The sequence below is a fragment of the Oryctolagus cuniculus genome, chromosome 12 (assembly GCF_964237555.1).
Source record: "Oryctolagus cuniculus chromosome 12, mOryCun1.1, whole genome shotgun sequence".
NCBI classification, from domain to species: Eukaryota; Metazoa; Chordata; class Mammalia; order Lagomorpha; family Leporidae; genus Oryctolagus; species Oryctolagus cuniculus.
In genome coordinates, this window is record NC_091443.1 from 73,137,659 (window position 1) to 73,157,661 (window position 20,003).

Consider the following 20,003-nt stretch of genomic DNA (forward strand, 5'->3'; position numbering starts at 1 on the left):
CTAGCCTGATCAGAGACATTGCAGGCATTTGGGAAGAGAGCCAGCAGGTGGGAAATTGTCTCTTTTTCTCTCTCTCTCTCATAAGTAAATAAGATTAAATTCTGCAGGAGCTTTTTCTAATTTCTAATAAGTTAGAAAAGACTCTTGTAGGCAATGTTGGGTTTCTATATTGCATTACACGTAGCAAAGATAACTTAAGCCTGAATTCTGGGGATGGCAGAGGTGAAGGAGAGGAGAGACAGATGAGAAAGATCCTAGAAAAGTTGAGGCAGTGTGCTAAGTTGAAAGAGCATTCTTGCAGTGTGGAGTCAGAAGTATAAGTTTTAAGAAGTTTGGGGGCTGTCGTTTTAAAGGCATATGTTCAGGACCTCTCCTAACTTTTCTCATCTGTGTGTGGAGGATGAAGATAGTGATGAAACCAAATTTTTTTTATTTGTAATCCTTTGCAGGCTAGTAAAAGTACACATAAAAATTTTATATCTGATTTGACGGGATGGGAAAAGGGGAAGAGTTAAGGATGGTTGAGATTTTGAGCCTGAGTCTTCAATATGATGTCATATTGGAATGAGTAAACTAAGAGAAGAAAGAGCAGAAGTGGGGAGAGAGAGAACTTCTACTTTATACATACTGAGTTTAAGATGATGCCATGTTATAAGGTGGAACTATTATTAAACAGAAGCCAGAGTTTGGTACTCTGATGGAAAAAAAAAAGGTCAGAATTGGTGATAAGATTTAGAAGTTCTCCATCTAAGTATAATAATGAAGCCATAGAAATGAATGAAAGAATATGAAAAAATGAAATCTTTAAATATAGAGGAGGAGAAGTCAAGGAAGGAGAGGGAATTAGCATTTATTTAGCATCTGTTAAACTGTGCCAGCTGTTCTACATTTGCTCTCTCAGATTCCAGAGTAGCCGATTCTAGTCTCATTTTGTAGACTGACTTTGTAGATACACACCATGAGATGAAGAACCAGCATTTAAAACCAGCCTGACTGAGTTCATGCTGTGTACTACCCCATTCCTGGGGAGCGAAGTGGCTGCTACAGAAGACTCTAGAATGTGAATCAAGGAAAAAGAAGCACTGAAAACATAGGCAGCAGCACCTGCGCGTGTGCACGCGCTCACTCTCTCTCTCATGCTTCTGTGAGTGCGTAATCCTGACATGTCACTGTTCTAAGCCTCTGATAATATGGGGAAAAATTAAGATATTAACTGTAACAATTAGAATAATCAAAACAAAGCCATTTATTAATTCCTAGCTATACACACTTGCCAGCCAAGTGTTCTGAATCTGACACCTTGTATAGAAGATAAACAGAATGAATTTCTTGCTATGTGATTGTTCCTGTACTGGTTAGCACCATTTTGAGTATCACCAGTGGTTTGGATCCTTTGGAAAACATTAGAAATGTTAGGTAACATTTTTCATTGGATTCACAGTTCTGTGTTAGTCACCTGAAATTCTGAGGGAACAGACTAAGACAGTTTTGCCAGTGAAGACCATTGAAACTTGGAACAAACCTAGTTTCTGCTGGTGGTGAATATGTGCTTTTTTTTTGTTTGTTTTTAAGATTTATTTATTTATTTGAAAGATTTTCCATCTACTGGTTCACTCTTTATGCCTGGGCTAGGCCAGGCCGAAACCAGAAGCCATCCAAGTCTCCAACAAGGGTGACAGGGACCCGAGTGCTTGGGCCATCATCCTCTGCCTTTCCCAGGCATATTGAACGAAAAATTGATTAGAAGCAAAGCAGCTGGGACTTGAACCAGCAAGCACTTTAATGTGGGATATAGACATTCCAAGCAGTAGCTTAACCCACTGCACCACAGTGCCCCTCCCTGAACACATGCCTTTTGAAAAGCCACAGCATCTCAAAATTCAATCCACCATAATCGGAGAAGAACACTTTTCCCTACTAAGTTTTTAAAAGCCATTTATTTACTATTAAAATAGCATTATAAGATTAAAGAAAACTAAAAGAAAAATGTTCTGTCATAATGCAATTTCTAGTTCATTCTGATTTGTTTTTAAATCTGTAGGTAAAGAATGTGGGATTTGGGGGCAGACAGACTGCTGAAGAGTTTTAAATGGATTGGGGAAGCATGATGTCTTCTATTTCTTTTCTACCTGCTCTGAGTTCTAGAGAAGACATGCAGTAAGCAATTAAAAATTCTTTGGCAAAGTCAGATCTCAGAATTCCCCAGAGGGACCAAGAACTTTGATTTCCAGGAATTCATTCAGCCTTATTTTTTGCAGCCCAGAGGTAGTTGCATTGGGCAGCCTCACCCATGTATGTTACTGTAACACAGTAGGCATTTAATAACTTTTGGTTAGATCTGCAGATTTCTAAAAATTAGTTGACTAGATAATCCATCCACTGGTTCAGAAACATTTTAAGAGCTCATTGCTATTTTCTGTCCATCTGCTTCCCAACCCCCAAGCTAACCTCTACTTTGTTTTCTTGTGTATTCTTCCATAGGTTTTTCTTTCCATTTTATGCATGCAGGTAAGAATAAACAGCCTTATTTTTTCTGATTTTTATCCAGAGAGTAGGATACCATGCATACTTCTGTGTACCTTGCACTTAAGATATCTTGGGCTTTCCACACTGGTGCCTTTTTTCCTTACCCCTGCAGATTATTTAACTAGTCCTTATCCAATTAAGGAGCATTGGGTTTCTGATCCTTTGTATTCTAATTGGTTCTTGTGTGAATATTCTTGTACTCAGCCATCTATTCCTTGTATGGCATATCCCACTTCCTAGAGGTGGAATTGTGCAAAATTTTTCATATGCCCTTCAGCTACCAAACGTTTCCCCACAGCCTTGCTGATAAACTAGAAGAGTGCCAAATTTTTGGATTTTTACCTGCCAGCTTTTTAGGACAAATAACAAGACCATTTGGTTAAGTGGAGGAAATGGAGTTCAGTTAACAGAATTTGCTCAGGATACAGAAATTCTTTGGTGCCGCTCCTGCAGCTGCACACCCACAGCTAGTACAAACATGGTTGCTTATGCAGTCAAAACAGCCAGCAACCTGGAAAGGGGCCAGGAATGACTACAAACAGCTCCACCTACAGACTTTTTTTCTTGGCACGTTTGCAAGCCTAGCAGAATTGAAAAAGATCCTTCAGCCTTTGTTGGGATTGCAGAGAATCAAACTGCTAAGAGGAAAAAATTACGAATTACACAAAAAATTTCCCCAACATGATAGCTGAAAATGATTTTTTTAATCAGTCTTGCTTTGGTGCTGAAGTGGCACAGGAAAGGGAAAGGAATGTTGGCCCCTTGGATTCTGCCTGCACTGGGGATTATATCAGGGTGTGAAGAAAATGTTCTAGGAATAATCACCTGAGTGAGCTGTAACAAAAGTAACGTGGCGGGAAGGAAAGGAATCGATGTGGCATGCTAACTCTCTGGCATACCAGACTTTTTACTCATTTTATAAATCATAAAGCATCTTAACCTCTGGAGCCCAACTGCCTGCTTTTCAGTCTCAGCTACATAACATACTAGCTGTCAGTCCTTGGGCAAGTCACATAATCTCTCCATACTTCACAGCCCACATCTATAGAGAATATAATAGAATCTACCTCATATTTTTTATATATAATTAGCACATGTAAAGTGCCTAGAAAAGTACTTGCACAGGGTAAGGACTCAAATGTTAGTTCTTGTTATTTTTCGATTTACCAGCACTATCTGGACAGCTATGTTACCAGCGCCTGAGCAACTATATGCCTTTAAAAGTTAGGAGGGGGTGAGTTTGCAGAGCAGTGGGTAAGCCAACCCTTGGGATGCCCATATTTTATAATGGAGCTCTGGGTTCAAGTCCCAGCGGCTCTGCTTCTAAACCAACTTCCTGCTTATGTGCACCCTGAGAGGTAGCCAATGATGGCTTAGTAATTGGGTCCTTACCACCCATGTGAAACCCCAGATGAAGTTCTAGGCTTCTGACTTCAACCTGGCACAGCCCTGACTTGCAGGCATTTGGGGAGTGAACCAGTGGATGGAGAATCTATTTCTGTTGCTCTCTCACCCTACCTTTCCAATAAATAAATTCTAAAGGCATAAGGGATCTTTGAAAAGAACACTTTACAGGCTTTTGAGGGGAAGGAGAAGAGAGAGAGAGCTGTCTTCCCCACTAATTCACTCTCCTGGTAGCCAAAACCACCAGGGCTGGACTCCAGTCTCCCACTTCAGTAGCAGGTGGCAGGAATCCAGTTCCTTTAGCCATCACTTTCGTCTCCAAGGGTCTGTAACTGGGAAGCTGAAACCAGCTATTGAACCAGGGTAATCTCATGTGGGATGCTTACATCTTAACAGATAGACCAAATACCTGCTCCCCAGACTTTGTTTTTCGTTTGAAAGAGGGAGATCTGCTAAAATGACTTCATGCTTCATTTATTGATTTTTTGAAAGCTCCTGCTTACCCTTTTCAGTTCCTCTCCTTTTCTCCTTTTTGGTCTCCTAACAGATCACTGCTAACAAGGATTAAAATTAGATACTCTGGGATGTCATCAGTTAACAAACAGTATCATTCAGTAACCCAAACTTGCTCAGTCTCAGCTTCTTTTTTTTTAATATTTATTTGAAAGCCAGAGTTACACAGGAGAGTCAAGAGACAGAAAGAGAAGTCTTCCATCCGCTGCTTCACTCCCCAGTTGGCCGCAACGGGTGGAGCTGTACTGATCAGGAGCCAGGAGCCTCTTCCCAGTCTCCCATGCGGGTGCGAAGGTCCAAGCACTTGGGCCATCTTCTACTGCTTTCCCAGGCCATAGCAGAGAGTTGGATCAGAAGTGGAGCAGCCGAGACTTGAACCGGTGCCTGTTTGAGATGCCGGCACTACAGGCGGCGACATTACCTCCTACGCCACAGCGCCGGCCCCTCAGCTTCATTTTCAAGTTGACGCTAATGTGCTGGAAATGTGTGTGGGTATGTGTATCCTTGATGCTTTCTCACCTTTTTCCAACTATATAAATGTCTTCCGCTCACTTTGTAGTATACTGACTCCATGTGTTTTTTGCTCTGAAGCCCCTTCCGCCAGCGGGAGGTTTTTGGAGATGGGACCTTTGAGAGATATTTAGGAGGGTAGGGCTTTCAAAATTGGATTAGTGGTCTTAAGGGAGGAGAAGGATATCTCATCAACAACAGAGAAAAACCGTGTAAAAGTTAAAGTGAGGAGACAGGCACCTGCAGTGCTGGCATCCCATATGGGTACCAGTTTGAGTCCTGGCTCTTACACTTCCCATCCTGCTCTCTGCTATGGCCTGGGAAAGCAGTGGAGGATGGTCGAGGTCCTTGGAACCCTGTACCCACGTGGAAGACCTGGAGGAAACTCCTGCCTTCGGCTTGGCACAGTTCTGGCTGTTGCGGCCAATTGGGGAGTGAACCAGCAGATGAAAGACCTCCCGCCGATGCCGCGGCTCACTAGGCTAATCCTCCACCTAGCGGCGCCGGCACACCGGGTTCTAGTCCCGGTTGGGGCGCCGGATTCTATCCCGGTTGCCCCTCTTCCAGGCCAGCTCTCTGCTGTGGCCAGGGAGTGCAGTGGAGGATGGCCCAGGTGCTTGGGCCCTGCACCCCATGGGAGACCAGGAAAAGCACCTGGCTCCTGGCTCCTGCCATCGGATCAGCGCAGCGCGCTGGCCGCGCCAGCCGTTGGAAGGTGAACCAACGGCAAAGGAAGACCTTTCTCTCTGTCTCTCTCTCTCACTGTCCACTCTGCCTGTCAAAAAAAAAAAAGAAAGAAAGACCTCCCTCTCTGTCTGCCTCTCTTTCTCTCTCTGTGTAACTCTGACTTTCAAATAAGTAAATAAATCTTTAAAAAAAGAAAAAGATGAAGTGAGAAGTTGGCCCTCTTCAAGTTAGTTAGAAAGCCCTCACCAACAACCAAATTGGCTGGAAGCTTAGACTTCCTCGCCTCCAAAATTGTGGGAAATAAATTTGTTATTTAAGCCACACAACTGGTATTTTGCTATGGCAACCATGCTGGTTGAGACGATGTGTCTATAGTTTTTCACAGACCAAGCCAACTAAACAATGTGTCTCTAGTTTTCATAAGGTCTGTTCAAAAATAATTGCCATAACAGTTAATAGTATCCTGTACTTGAAGTTAACTGGGACCAGCATACTGTCCATATAGTCCCTGCATAGTTTGGAAACAGTGACCTCTTTAGTCATGAAGGGTGACTGTTGGGAAATTTTCCAATTTGATGAAGGTCTTTGAGGTTTTTTATTTTTATTTTTTTAAGATTAATTTATTTATTTGAAAGTCAGTTACAGAGAAGGAGAGGCAGAGGCAGAGAGAAAGATCTTCCATCCACTGGTTCAGTGCCCAGATGACCACAAAAGCCAGGACCAGGCCAGGCCGAAGCCAGGAGCTTCATCCAGTCTCCCTCATGGGTGGCAGGGATCTGCTGCTTTCCCAGGTGCATTAGCAGGGAACTGGATCAGAAGTGGTACAGCCAGGCCTTAAACCAGTGCCCATGTGGGATGCCGGCATTTGCAGGCTGCAGCCTTACCAGCTATGCCGTAGCACGAGCCCCAGTATCTGATTTTTTTTTTTTTTTTGACAGGCAGAGTTAGAGAGAAAGGTCTTCCTTCAGTTGGTTCACTCCCCAAATGGCTGTTGTGGCCAGCGCGCTGCGCGGATCCAAAGCCAGGAGCCAGGTATTAACTCCTGGTCTCCCATGCGGGTGCAGGGCCCAAGAACTTGGGCATCCTCCACTGCACTCCCGGGCCACAGCAGAGAGCTGGACTGGAAGAGGAGCAGCCGGGACAGAATCCGGCACCGCAGCTCACTAGGTTAATCCTCTGCCTGCAGTGTCGCCCCCCAGTATCTGAATTTTAATTTGCCTCTCAGGAGTTGCTTGGATTCGGGCTCCTCTTCCATCTCAAGTTAAAAGAGATATGAAAATGTAGTTAAATTTATTTGCCTAATGAGCTATAAGTGATACTAGATACATGATTGGATATTTGAAGATAACAAATCATTAATTTTGTTTGATATTAGATATAAGAATGGTGTTAGGGGCCGACGCTGTGGTGCAGCAGGTTAACACCCTGGCCTGAGCACCAGCATCCCATATGGGTGCTGGTTCGAGACCCAGCTGCTCCACTTCCAATCCAGCTCTCCGCTGTGGCCTGGGAAAGCAGTAGAAGATGGCCCAAGTGCTTAGGCCCCTGCACCCACATGGGAGACCTGGAGGGAGCTTCTGGCTTCTGGCTCCTGGCTACGGATTGGCGCAGCTCCTGCCGTTGCGGCCAACTGGGGATTGAACCAGCGGATGGAAGAATCGCTCTTGCTCGCTCTGCCTCTCCTCTCTGTTTAACTATGACTTTCAAATAAATCTTTTAAAAAATTAAAAAGAATGGTGTTAATGATAGGAATCTTTAAACCTATCTTTCAGAGACATGCTAACATATTTTAGAGGAAATGATATTTGGGATGTTTTTCAAAAGTACTGTGGTGTTGGGGTGTAAATGGTTGGCTATATCAAAAGAAAGTAATAGTTGAATAATAATTGTAGAAGCTGGATGGTGGGTATCTGGAGGTCTTTACTCTCTGCTTCTTTATGTGTTGAAAATTCCTGTAAGTTTTTTAAAAATATTTTACTATTTTTATTTATCAGAGAGGCAGAGTGACAAAGGTATCTTCCATCTGCTGGTTCGCTCCCCAATTGCCAGCAACAGCTAGGGCTGGGCTTGGCCAGTCCCAGGAGGCCAGAACTCCATCTGGGTCTGCCACTTGGGGGTCAGGAACTCAAGTACTTGGATCCAAAGCAGAGCAGAGACGCAAACCTAGGCACTCCAATATGGGATGCAGGTGTCCCAAGTGACAACTCTCACTGTTCCATAACACCTGCCCTGGTAAGGTGCTAAGGTCAACTATAATTATATATAGCCAATAACTATAATTATACTTTGATTATCTTACCTTTTGTGGTTCTGTTGCCTGCTAAAGTTAGTATATACAAGTTACATGTCATACTGTAATACATGGAAATTAAAATGCTAGATATTAGTACACACTACTTCATTCTCATACATTTATTTAGCTTTCACACAGATTATTTCATTTAATCTTTACAAGTGGGAAGATAGAGCTCTAGTTAAGCAGGCAGAAAATAGGAAAATTAGGCCTTTATTCCCACTATGTGGGCCTCCATCCAAACTCATGCTTTGTTTCTACTAAACCGTGCAGCTTCTCAAATGTAACTGACTCCTCTTTCCTCCCTGCTGTGTTCTTTCTTGAGTAAAAGCCTGGGGCAACAAGTGGAAGAAAACTCAAGTGTGAAAATGTGCAAGATTTCTGGAGTGTGTCCTCTCCTTTCCTATTAAAGCAGCTAGAGTTCAGTGATAGGAGCCAAAGGTGTACTGGGCCTTATGGAAGCCATAGAAGAATGAACTGACCAAATTCCCAAACCTAAATCTTCTAAATCACCAAGTTTTGCTTCCTCAAGCATTCGACTCTATTTCTGTTGCTCAGTATTCAAAATACTGAACTGATACTGACACTTTCTCATTGTCCTTTCAGAACATAAATTAAGAGCTCCGTCCCAACACACCCTTGTGCCCTCCCTGTCTACTTGTACAGCTGAAGAGAGAATAAATGCAAAGTAGGAACATCCCCCAGTTAATTCTGGGCATTTAGCCCATCCGCTCGGTCATTGCTTTTTCTCGTTTCTTCTCAAGGACATTCCAAGTTTATAATGTGAAGAGCTTGGAACTATCTCCTATTCCCAATCTGGTTGTAACAGTGGAGTGATATGAATTGCAGACATACCTCAGATATTGCAGCGTTTTTTTCTCAGACCATCTTAATAAAACAACACAATAAAGCAAATGACACACTACTTTTTCCCAGTCCATATAAAAGTTGTGTTTGTACTCCTGTAGTCTAATAAAATATGCAGTAGCATTGTGTCTAAAAAAAACAATGTATAGACCTTAATTCAAAAATACTGCTTAAAAATGCTAATGATCATCGCAAGACTATAGCAAGTCAAGTCATTTTGGTAATAGTCTTGCCTCAGTGTTGGATGTCTGCTGACCAGGGTGCGGTTTGGTGGACTGTGGCAGTTTCTTAAATAGGAACAATGATGTTTACTGCATTGATTGAATTCCTACCATGAAACACTTCTTTGTAGCATGTGATGCTTGTTGATAGCATTTTACCCACATTAGAACTTGTAAAAAATTGGAGTCCTCTCAAATCTTACTGTTGCTTTATGGACTACTTTTATGTAATCTTCTAAATCCTTTCCTATCATTTTGACAGTATTCATAGTATTTTCAACAGAAGTAGATTCTGTCTCAGAAACTGCTTTCTTTGCTCACTGGCAAGAAGTAGCTCTTTATATGTAAAGTTTTATCATAACATTGTAGCAATTCAGTCATGTCTTCAGGCTCTGAGCCTTAACCTTTTTTATTTTTTTTTTTTTTAAGTTTTTTTATTTATTTGAAAGAGTTACAGAGAGGCAGAGAGAGAGAGAGGTCTTCCTTCTGCTGGTTCACTCCCCAGATGGCTGCAACAGCTGGAGCTGCACCAATCTGAAGCCAGGAGCCTCCTCCAGGTCTCCCATGCAGGTGAAAGGGCCCCCCGGACCTGGTCCATCTTCCACTGCCCTCCCAGGCCACAGCAGAGAACTGGATCAGAAGTGAAGCAGCCAGGTCTCAAACCGTGAGCCTTAACTTTTGAGTCTGATTCTCTTACTGTTTCAATGGCATATGCAATTACTTCCTCCATTTAAGTCTTTGTTTTTTTTAAAGATTTATTTATTTATTTGAAAGTGAGACCTACGCAGAGAGAGAGGAGAGGCAGAGACAGAGAGGTCTTTCATCCAATGATTCACTCCCCAGTTGGCCACAAAGACTGGAGCTGTGCCAATCTAAAGCCAGGAACCAGGACTTGGGCCATCTTCTACTGCTTTCCCAGGCCATAGCAGAAAGCTGGATCAGAAGTCGAGCAGCCGGGTCTTGAACTAGCGTCCATATAGGATGGCGGCACTTCAGGCCAGGGTGTTAACCTGCTGCGCCATAGCCATGTGGCCGGTGCATTATGCTGATCTGAAGCCAGGAACCAGGTGCTTCTCCTAGTCTCCCATGTGGGTGCAGGGCCCAAGAACTTGAGCCATCCTCCACTGCACTCCCGGGCCACAGTAGAGAGCTGGACTGGAAGAGGGGCAACCAGGACTAGAACCCAGGGTGCCGGCGCTGCAACCCTGTGGTGCCGGCCACCATTGAAGTCTTGAACCCTTCAGAGTCATACATAAGAGTTGAGATCAACTTTTTTTTTTTTAACCTCCTCCTATGAATCATGAATATTCATAACGGCATCTGGAATGGTGAATTCTTTCCTGAAGATTTTTATTTTAACTTTGCCCAGATTCATCAGTGAAATCACTTTGTATGGCAGCAATAGCCTTACCAAATATATTTCTCAAATAAGATTCGTGTTGCTAGCATGAAAACATTAAACTCATCATACATCCCCATCAGAGCTGTTGGATGACCAGGTACATTGTTAATAGGCAATAATGTGGGTTTAAAATATGCAGTAAACCATGTTGTAAACAGATGTGCTGTCATCCAGGCTTTGTTGTTCACATTTGTAGAGCACAGGTAAAGTTAATTTAAGACATTTTTAAGGGCCTTAGCATTTTCAGAATGAAAAATGAGCATTGGCTTCAACTAACTGTATTAGCCCCTAACAAAAGAGTCGACCTCTTTTTTGAGGATTTGAAGCCAGACATTGATTTCCTTCTAGCTATGGAAATCCTAGGTAGCATCTTCTAATATATGCTTGTTTAATATAGCCAGCTTCATCAATAATCTTAGCTAAGTTTTTTGGATAACTTGCCACACTTTCCAGACCAGCACTTTCTTCACCTTGCACTTGTATATTATGAAAATAGCGACTTTAATCTTGTAAACCAATCTGTGCTCGTTGCTGTGGATTTGTTCTGAGAGGAGAAGCGCGGTGGGGGCAAGAGGCGCGGAGTCATGACACAGACACTGGGAGTCAGGTGAAAGTGGGCTAGAGGCAAGCAGCTTGCAGACTTGTTTATTTCAGTTGGTGCTGCAGCTTATATAGCCGAGGCAGCCAATCTGGTCAAGGAGCAGTTTATGCCGTAACCAATCACTGCCTATTGCCAAGCAGGCTCCTTTGCCAGGTGGGTTCCAAAGCCATTTCCTGAGTAACTGACACTCTTCAGCACCATCTTGGCACAGCCTTCTCATTCTACCACATGTGCTAACTTACAACTTTTCTTCTGTAGGATCTTCACCTCAGCCTTTACAGAATTGAAGAGAGAAAGGACCTTGTCCTGTGGTAGGCTTTGGCGTGGGGTCGGGCAGAGGACCTTTTTCTTTTGAAGGGCCATTTGGATATTTATAAGCCATACAAAATGATCAACTTGTTAAATAGTCTGCTATAGATTTTTTCAAGATTTATTTATTAGGGAGAAACCAGGAAAGAGGTCTTCTCTCTGCTGGTTCACTCCCCAAATGGCTTCAGTGTCTGGAGCTAGGCTGATCTGAGGCCATGAGCTTCTTCTAAGTCTCCCATGTGGGTGCAGGGACCCAAAGACTTGGGCTGTCCTCTCTTCCACTGCTTTCACAGGCCATAAGCAGAGAACCAGATCAGAGGTGCAGCAGCCAGAACTTGAACCAGCACTCATATGGGATGCCTCTGCTTCAGGCAGAGGCTTAACCTACTATGCCCTAGCACCAGCCCCTGCTATAGATTTGTTGAATCTCAAGTCCCACCGTGGTTGTATTCACAGGGCCAGACCAAATGATTTTACAGACTTTACACAGCCTGTAGGCCTGACATTAGCCACTCTAGTGTTAAAAACATGTGTGCTTGTTTGTTCTTCTATCCAGACCACTGAAGCTTTCTCCAGTCAGCAATAAGGCTGGTTTGCTTTCCTGCCACTTGTGTGTTCACTGGAGTAATGGTTTTAATCTCCTTCAAGAACTTTTTCTTCGCATTTGCAACTTGGCTAACTGACGCAAGAAACATAGCTCAGTTTTCCACATTCTTTTCTCACAATTTAATCATTTCTGCCTTTTGGTTTAAGATGAGAATTGTGGGGTGGGCATTTAGCCTAGTGGTTAAAACAGCCACATTCAGTGTAGGAATACCTGTACTCAGTTTCTGATTCTGGATCCCCACCAGTGAAGTCCCTGGGAAGCAGCATTGATGGCTGATGAGAGACATGGGACTCTTCCTTTCACTTCAACAATTACGGACCATTGTTGGATTATTAATCAACTTAACTTTTTTTTTTTTTTTTTTTTTTTTTTAGTTTTTGTTAGAGAGGGAGACAGGCTGGCACCATGTCTCAGTTAATCCTCCGCCTGCAGTGCCGGCATCCCATATGGGCACTGGGTTCTAGTCCCGGTTGTTCCTCTTCCAGTCCAGCTCTCTGCTGTGGCCCGGGAGGACAGTAGAGGATGACCCAAGTGCTTGAGCCCCTGCACCCGCGTGGGAAACCAGGAGGGAGCACCTGGCTCCTGGCTTCAGATCGCCACAGCACCAGCTGTGGCAGCCATTTGGGAAGTAAACCAACAGAGGGAAGACCTTTCTCTCTTTCTCACTGTCTATAATTACCTGTCAAATTAAAAAAAAAAGAGAGAGAGAGGGAGGGAGACAAATAGAGCTCCTGTATGTTGATTTACTCCTCAAATGCCCATAACAGCCAGGCCTTGAGGAAGGCCAAAGCCAAGATCTGGAAACAATCCACGTCTCCCATATGGTGGGTGGTAGGAACTCAATTACTTGAGTCATCACCACTACCTCCCAGGGTCTGCATTAGCAGGAAGGTAGAGTCAGGAGCCAGAACTGGGCATCACACCCAGGTATTCTAGCTTGGGATGCAGGCATCTTCACAGCTGAGCTAATTGCCTAACCCCTAAACCTGAGTCCTGATACGGACAAAACATTTAAACTATGGCACACTCATATCTGTTTCAGATGAGATTCTAGACTTGGACTTTGGAGTTTATGCTGGAATGAGTTAAGAGTTGATGGCTAGAGGAATGGTGCTATGGTATAGTAGGCTAAGCCTCCAACTGCGGCACCAGCATTCTGTATGGGCACTGGTTCATATCCCAATTGCTCCTCTTCTGATCCAGTTTTCTGCTTATGGCTATTTGGAGAGTGAACCAACAGATAGAAGACCCCTCTGTCTATCTGTAACTCTACCTCTTAAATGCATAAATATTTTTTAAAATGAACTGATGGCTATTAGAATGAATGTGTTTTACATGTAAGGAGATGAATTTTGGGGGCCAGAGAACAGGTGCTATGGTTTTGATGTGTCCCTTCAAAATCATATGTTGGAGATTTAATCCAAATTCATCTGTTAATGGTATTTGGAGGTGGGACCTTTGTGAGGTAATTAGGATTAGGTAAGATGAGGATGGAATCTCAGGATACCTTCAGAAGCTTGATGAGAAGAGAAATCTGGGCCGGCGCCACAGCTCAATAGGCTAATCCTCCACCTAGCAGCGCCGGCACACCGGGTTCTAGTCCCGGTCCAGGCGCCGGATTCTTTCCCAGTTGCCCCTCTTCCAAGCCAGCTCTCTGCTGTGGCCCGGGAAGGCAGTAGAGGATGGCGATGGCCCAAGTGCTTGGACCCTGCACCCCATGGGAGACCAGGAGAAGCACCTGGTTCCTGCCTTCGGATCAGTGCGGTGCGCTGGCTGCAGCGCGCCAGCCGTGGTGGCCATTGGAGGGGGAACCAACGGCAAAAGGAAGACCTTTCTCTCTCTCTTTCTCATTATCCACTCTGCCTGTCAAAAAAAAAAAAAAAAAGAAAAGAAAAGAAAGAAATCTGAACTCAGACTCTTGCTCTGCCTCACTGTGTGATGCCCTCTGCCATGTTAGGATGCAACCAGAACCCTCCACCAGATGCTTAGCAGATACAGAAACCATGCTCATGGACTTCCTGTCTCCAGAACTGTGAACTGAATAAACCTGTCTTTATACATTGCCCAATTTCAGATATTTTGTTACAGCAACAGAAAACAAAGACAATGCAGTTTCCTTCTTTTTATAGCACCTAAGCAGTGGGTGACACATCCCCTGTCACTCACATATATGTAGGTATTAGACAAGACTACAAATCATCAGGCCCAGTGTTAGGTAACCTGGGAGAGTCTTTTACCCTGCCTGCTATTAATAACCCACAGGTTCCTCCTATCCTAGCTTTGGGATGGGATCAATCTAGACTCCGGCTTTTTAGAGAAGGCCCCACCCTGGCACCGTGCCTCCCTTTCCTGTCTACAGACTGCCTGGGACAGGCTATCAAACTTGCAGGCAGGAGCCATTTGTGTTGTTCACATTGACTGTGGTGTCTAGCATAGCATACTTAATGGTAGTTGAACTGAACAAACCCTGTCTACCTTTGGTGTCCCCTTCAGTGTATTTCCCCCTGTAGTGAGTTCAGCTTGATTTCCACTCTGTTTTAATGTTTCTTCCCAGCTGTTAAGTCCTGTAGTTTTTGTTCCCTTTTCCCACAACTGTAGCTACTATCTTCTCTCTATCCCTTGGAGAAACAGTCTCTAACCCTAGCCCTATTGGAAAGTAGGTGTTTTCCTTATGCTCAAGATAAAAGTTGATAAGTTAATTTGTACTCCTCAAGGATTTCCTCAGTACAGTTTTCGTGCAGGCCTGCCCCTGGGACCTGGCAGGTTATGCTCCCCTTACATTCAAGGGTTTTCCCCAGTGTTTTTCTCAGAAACATGAGTGTCCCATGATGGCATGGGAAAGGGCTTGTGCTGCAGAGTTGCACGTAGCTGCTTTTGAGTCCTGGTTCTCACCAGCTGCATGATAACTAAGTCACTGGAGCACTCCAAGCCTTCTTTCCTTATTTGTATGTTGAAATAATAATGTTCATCTCATTCCCCTCTGTTTCCACAAGGATTAATGAAACAAATGGATAGCTTTCCCAAGCAACAGTGCAGAAACCTGTACTACCAGCTTTTAAAGACAGAAGCAAAATAGTCTCATAGTAGCTTGCCTAGGCCTGTCTCTAGCACTTCAGATTTGGAACATTGCTGTTGTGAGATGTGTCAGTATGCCATGATCAAAGACCAAGAGAGCCTGTTTAAGGGTGCTCTTGGTATCCTCCATGAGGCCCTCAGATGATGAGAAGTCTCTGGCCTTTGGATGATAACCATCCATTAGTGAATATAAGATATTCACATAAGCAAAAATCACAAGAAAATGACATGAGATGTATAGAGAAAATGATAGGACAATTTAATAAGGAAAAATTACTTCCATCCAGAGAATATGAAAATAGGCTCACTCAGTTAATAGGAATTTATTATGAAATAAATTTATTAATCCTTATACAAAGTATTATGCTAGATACCAGGGATACAAAGATTAAATTTATCCTACACTTGCTTTTGAGAAGGTAAGGGTTTAGTAAGGAGAAAGTAATTCCAATTCAATATTCAGTGTGCTGGGAAGCAGAGTACAAGAGTTATTAACAGCCTGCAGACATTATAGGGATGAAATGATGTTTGAACTGAATCTTGAAGGATAAAGAGGAGTTTACCATAAAGAGAAGATGGGAAAAGCTATTCATTAAGGAGTCCACCTTTCACCTTGAAAAAATTGGAAGAATTTAGACATTCAGAAGTGGGGAAAAAATAGAAGGGTGTGTGACAGGAAAATTAGAAGAAAGCACGGAGTACAATAGTCTGACTATAATATGGGTGAGTGAAAAGAACAAATACATTGGTTCCAGTTTGTGTTGGGACTATAGAGAATAGGACAAGGTGTTAAAGATCTTCAAAAGAGGACATGATAAGGTTGGAACTTTAAGATTAGTCCTGTAGGGATGGGGATTTGGCATAGCAATTAAGGCACCACTTAGGATACCCACATACTATATATGTGAGTGCCTGGGTTCAAGTCACAGTTCTGCTTCCAAGTCCAGCTTCCTGCTAATGCATACTCTGGGATGCATCAGGAGATGGCTCAAATACTTAGGAATCTGCCACTCTTTTAGGGGCCCAGATTGAAGTCTGGGTTCCTAGCTTCAGTTGGATACAGCCCCTGCTGTTGCAGGCATTTGGATAGGAATCTGACTTCGAAATAAATGAAATATTTTTTAAAAGATAGATTACGTAGGCTTGGAACCATGGGCTGGATTGGGCACATTAGGAGAAAGGAAGGCAATTAGGAAACCATTATTACAGCTAGGAAAGAGGTTATGTAGTCATACAGAAAATAGCAGGAGAAATGGAGAGGCCAAATGGAAAAAGTATTTTTGAGTGTATTGTCAGCAACCTGAGTATCTGAGATGATGGACCATTAACAGAAATAAGAAACAGACATGGGAGCCGGCGCTGTGGCACAGCAGATTAACACCCTGGCCTGAAGCACCAGCATCCCATATGGGTGCCAGTTCAAGACCTGGCTGCCTGACTTGCGATCCAGTTGTCTACTATGGCCTGGGAAAGCAGTAGAAGATGGCCCAAGTCCTTGGGCCCCTGCACCCATGTGGGAGACCCAGAAGAGGCTCCTGGCTCCTGGCTTCAGATCAGCACAACTCTTACTGTTGTGGCCAACTGAGGAGTGAACCAGCGGATGGAAGACCTCTGTGTGTGTGTGTGTGTGTGTGTGTGCGCACGTAACTCTGACTTTCAAATAAATAAATTTAAAAAAAACTATGGCTTGTGAGAAATGAAGAAGTTCAGTATGGATGTGGCTAATTTTGAGAGGCTTCAAGAGTGGCTTTTGGTGGTGGGTAGAAACAGTAAATAGGTGGAGCAAGTGGTTAAGGAGAAATGGGAAGTGAGAAAGTAGAGGGCAACTGTCACTGTTCTGTGGACTTAGCAGTGAGGGAAAAGAGTACATGAGGAACATAGTTGAGGATTTCCATTATGAAGTTGGGGATTCAGAACTTGTTTGTGATTTGAAAAGAAAATGAAGAGTAGATTAAAATGAAGATGAAAGAACAAGGGGCAGATGATGCAGTGAGGTCAAAGTATCAGAGGTATTGTATAACCTTGGAAAGATATGAAATATTTCTCTGGTAGAAACTTTTAGAGGAGTTAGGTAGAGTCTCAGATTGTACTTCAGAAGATGTGGAAAAATCTCTCTCTGCCCCGCCCATCTCGACAATTAAACCAGTTTTCTGATTAGTTTGCAACATAGCCTACTTAAGGAAATAAGACTGAAGTAGAGTGGGAGTTGTGTAATTCTTTTCCCCAGCATTCCTGCTCAAGAGAGCTGCTTGTTCAATTACTTCAGGTTTGAGATCACTTTGTTCTGTCAGTGGCTCTTTGTTCTGTCAGTGGCTCTTTAAATAGTCCTTTTATTTGATAGTTTCTGATTTATACAACTTCTCAACTTGTGACATTTTAAGTCACAAGTAAAAGAGTAATACAACTAGAAAAGAAAATAGTTTTATGACCTTATAGTAGGCAAAGATTTTATAAATAGAACACACACCAAAAAAATAGCCATGGGAAAGAAAAATTGTGAATTTGTATAATTAAACAATTACAAATTTTTGTTCATCAAAGAAACCAATAATAGGTAGACATTTGACACTTGGCCTGGTGATTAACATGCCATGAGGAATGCCCATATCATATTAGAGTACCTGGATCTGAGTCCCAGCTCCGCTCTCAATTCTAGCTGCCTGCTGATGTGCACCATGAGAGACAGCAGGTGATGATTCAAATACCCATTTGGAGACCTGGGTTGAGTCCTGATTCCCAGGCCTCAACCTAGGCCAGTCCTTTTGATTGTGGGCATTTAGGGAGTAAACAAATAGATGGGGGAGTGCTCTCTCTCACTCTTTGCCTCTTGAGTACATGAAAAGAAATTTAAAAGATACCAGTAAGATAATGAAAAGGCAACTCATGGACTTGAGATACACTATTATGTAAATGAAAAGATTAATACACAAAATATATGAAGAATTTGTGCAGGGGCCAGTGCTGTGGCATAGGGGGTAAAGCTACCACCTGCAGTGGCAGCATCCAGTGTGGGTGCCAGTTCTAGTCCCTGCTGCTGCTCTTCTGATCCAGCTCTCTGCTATGGCCTAGGAAAGCAGTAGAAGATGGCCCAAAGCCTTGGACCCCTGCACCCCTGTGGGAGACCCAGAAGGAGCTCCTGGCTTCTGATTGGCCCAGCCATTTAGGGAGTGAAGCAGCAGATGGAAGATCTTTCTCTAAGTCAAAAAAGAATTTGTGAGGCCGGTGCTCTGCATCCCATATGGGTGCCAGTTCTAGTCCTGGCTGCTCCTCTTCCAATCCAGCTCTCTGCTATGGCCTGAGAAGGCAGTAGAAGATGGCCCAAGTCCTTGGGCCCCTGCACCCACATGGGAGACCAGGAAAAAGCTCCTGGCTCCTCACTTCAGATTGGCACAGCTCCAGCTGTTGCAGCCATTTGGGGAGTGAACCAACAGAATGAAGACCTTTCTGTGGGGAGCAGCCCGGACTGGACTGAGTTACTGGAATTAAGACTTATTCTATGCATCTGCTCTCCCACAATATGGCGCTGGGAGAGAAGTAAACAGCTTCCGCACAGCTGCCTCCAGTTCAACCAATAAACTGTAGGACTTGCTACTGATTGGAGGAGAGCAGCGTACTCGGCGTGTGGGCAGCCGAGTTGGGATTGGCGGAGGAGGACTATAAAGGAGGAGAGAGACGGCATTCACCAGGAACATCTATGGGGAACATCTAAGGGAACCCGTGCAGCCCCCGAGAGAGCCGGCCGGCGGTGTGCCGCTCCCCTGCAGAAGTGGGGAATGTGGCCAGGGGGAACTGCCCTTCCACGGAGGTGGAAGGGATAGTAGCCAACCCGGGAAGAACCAGCAGCAAACCCGGGGAGGGCCGAGCAGACAGAAAGAACAGCGCAGGGTCCTGTGTCGTTCCTCCACGAAGAGGGGGAGCGACATAATGGTGCCGTGACTCGGATATGAAGCCTAGGCAGGGTTCAGTGTCGTTCCTCCATGAAGAGGGGGAGCGACACTTTCTATCTCTTCCTCTCACTGTAACTCTACCTCGCAAATAAATAAAATCTTAAAAAAAAAAAAAAAAAAGAGTACCTGTTCCATAAATAGAAGAAAAAAAAAAGACATGGGTTCAAGTCAACTCCACTTCTGATTCCTTCTTTGGAGGTAACAAGTGTTGGCTCAAGTGGTTGGATCCCTGCCATCTATGTAGAAGATCTGGATTGCAGTCCTGGCTCCTTATTTCCTTGTGTGCCAGCCCAAGTGGTATGGACTTGGAGAATGAAACAGCATATGGTAGAAATCTCTGTCGTTCTCAATGCCTTTCAGTATTAAAAAACAAAACAACAACAACAAAAAAAAACGATTACCTTTGGTGTGTGTTTGGGGAATGCAGTGTAGTTACTAAAAAGGACACAAGTGAGGTTTGGGGAATATGGTGTTATCTTTTTTGAGCTGATAGTATACACAGATGTATATAATTTGAGAAAATTCATTGAGGTACAATCTTGTGCACTTCTCTGTGTTCTACCTCGATTTTTTAAAATCATAGATCTTAAATCTATCAACCTTGTTCTCAATAAATTTGAATCAGTATCAAAATTGTAATTTGTCATTTTTTAAATTTATATAAATACTAAAATTATTTGTTTTTCATTAGTTTCTTTTCTCAAGTTGATTAGTTTTTTAAATTTTTTAAGGGATACAAATTTCATAAGTACAACTTTAGGAATATAGTTAGTCTTCCCACCATACTAGCCCTCCCACCTACACTCCTACCCCTCTTCCCCCTCCCTCCTCCCTTGCCAGTGCCATTCTCCATTAAGATTCATTTTCAGTTAACTTTGTACACAGAATACCAACTCTCATTAAGATTTCAACAGTTTGCATGCGCGCACCACACACACAAAAACCTGAGAACTAGTTTTACAGTTATCTCTCAATATAACTCATTGATGTCCGAGGTCCTGCATGGGGAGTTAGTGCTCGTGACTCCTGTTGTTAATTTAA

At 43.5% G+C, this 20,003-nt stretch overlaps 1 protein-coding gene and 1 long non-coding RNA gene across 4 annotated transcripts in view; one reads left to right on the forward strand and one right to left on the reverse strand.

Moving 5' to 3' along the window:
- USP8 (ubiquitin specific peptidase 8) overlaps positions 1-20,003 on the forward strand; it is a 144,577-nt gene that overhangs the window by 4,638 nt on the left and 119,936 nt on the right. The window lies entirely within an intron of this gene.
- Positions 9,427-17,244, reverse strand: LOC138844684 (uncharacterized). Its single transcript, XR_011380907.1, has 2 exons — positions 13,679-17,244; positions 9,427-10,071 (listed from the first exon to the last, which is right to left on the reverse strand). It is a non-coding gene; the product is annotated as an uncharacterized lncRNA (long non-coding RNA).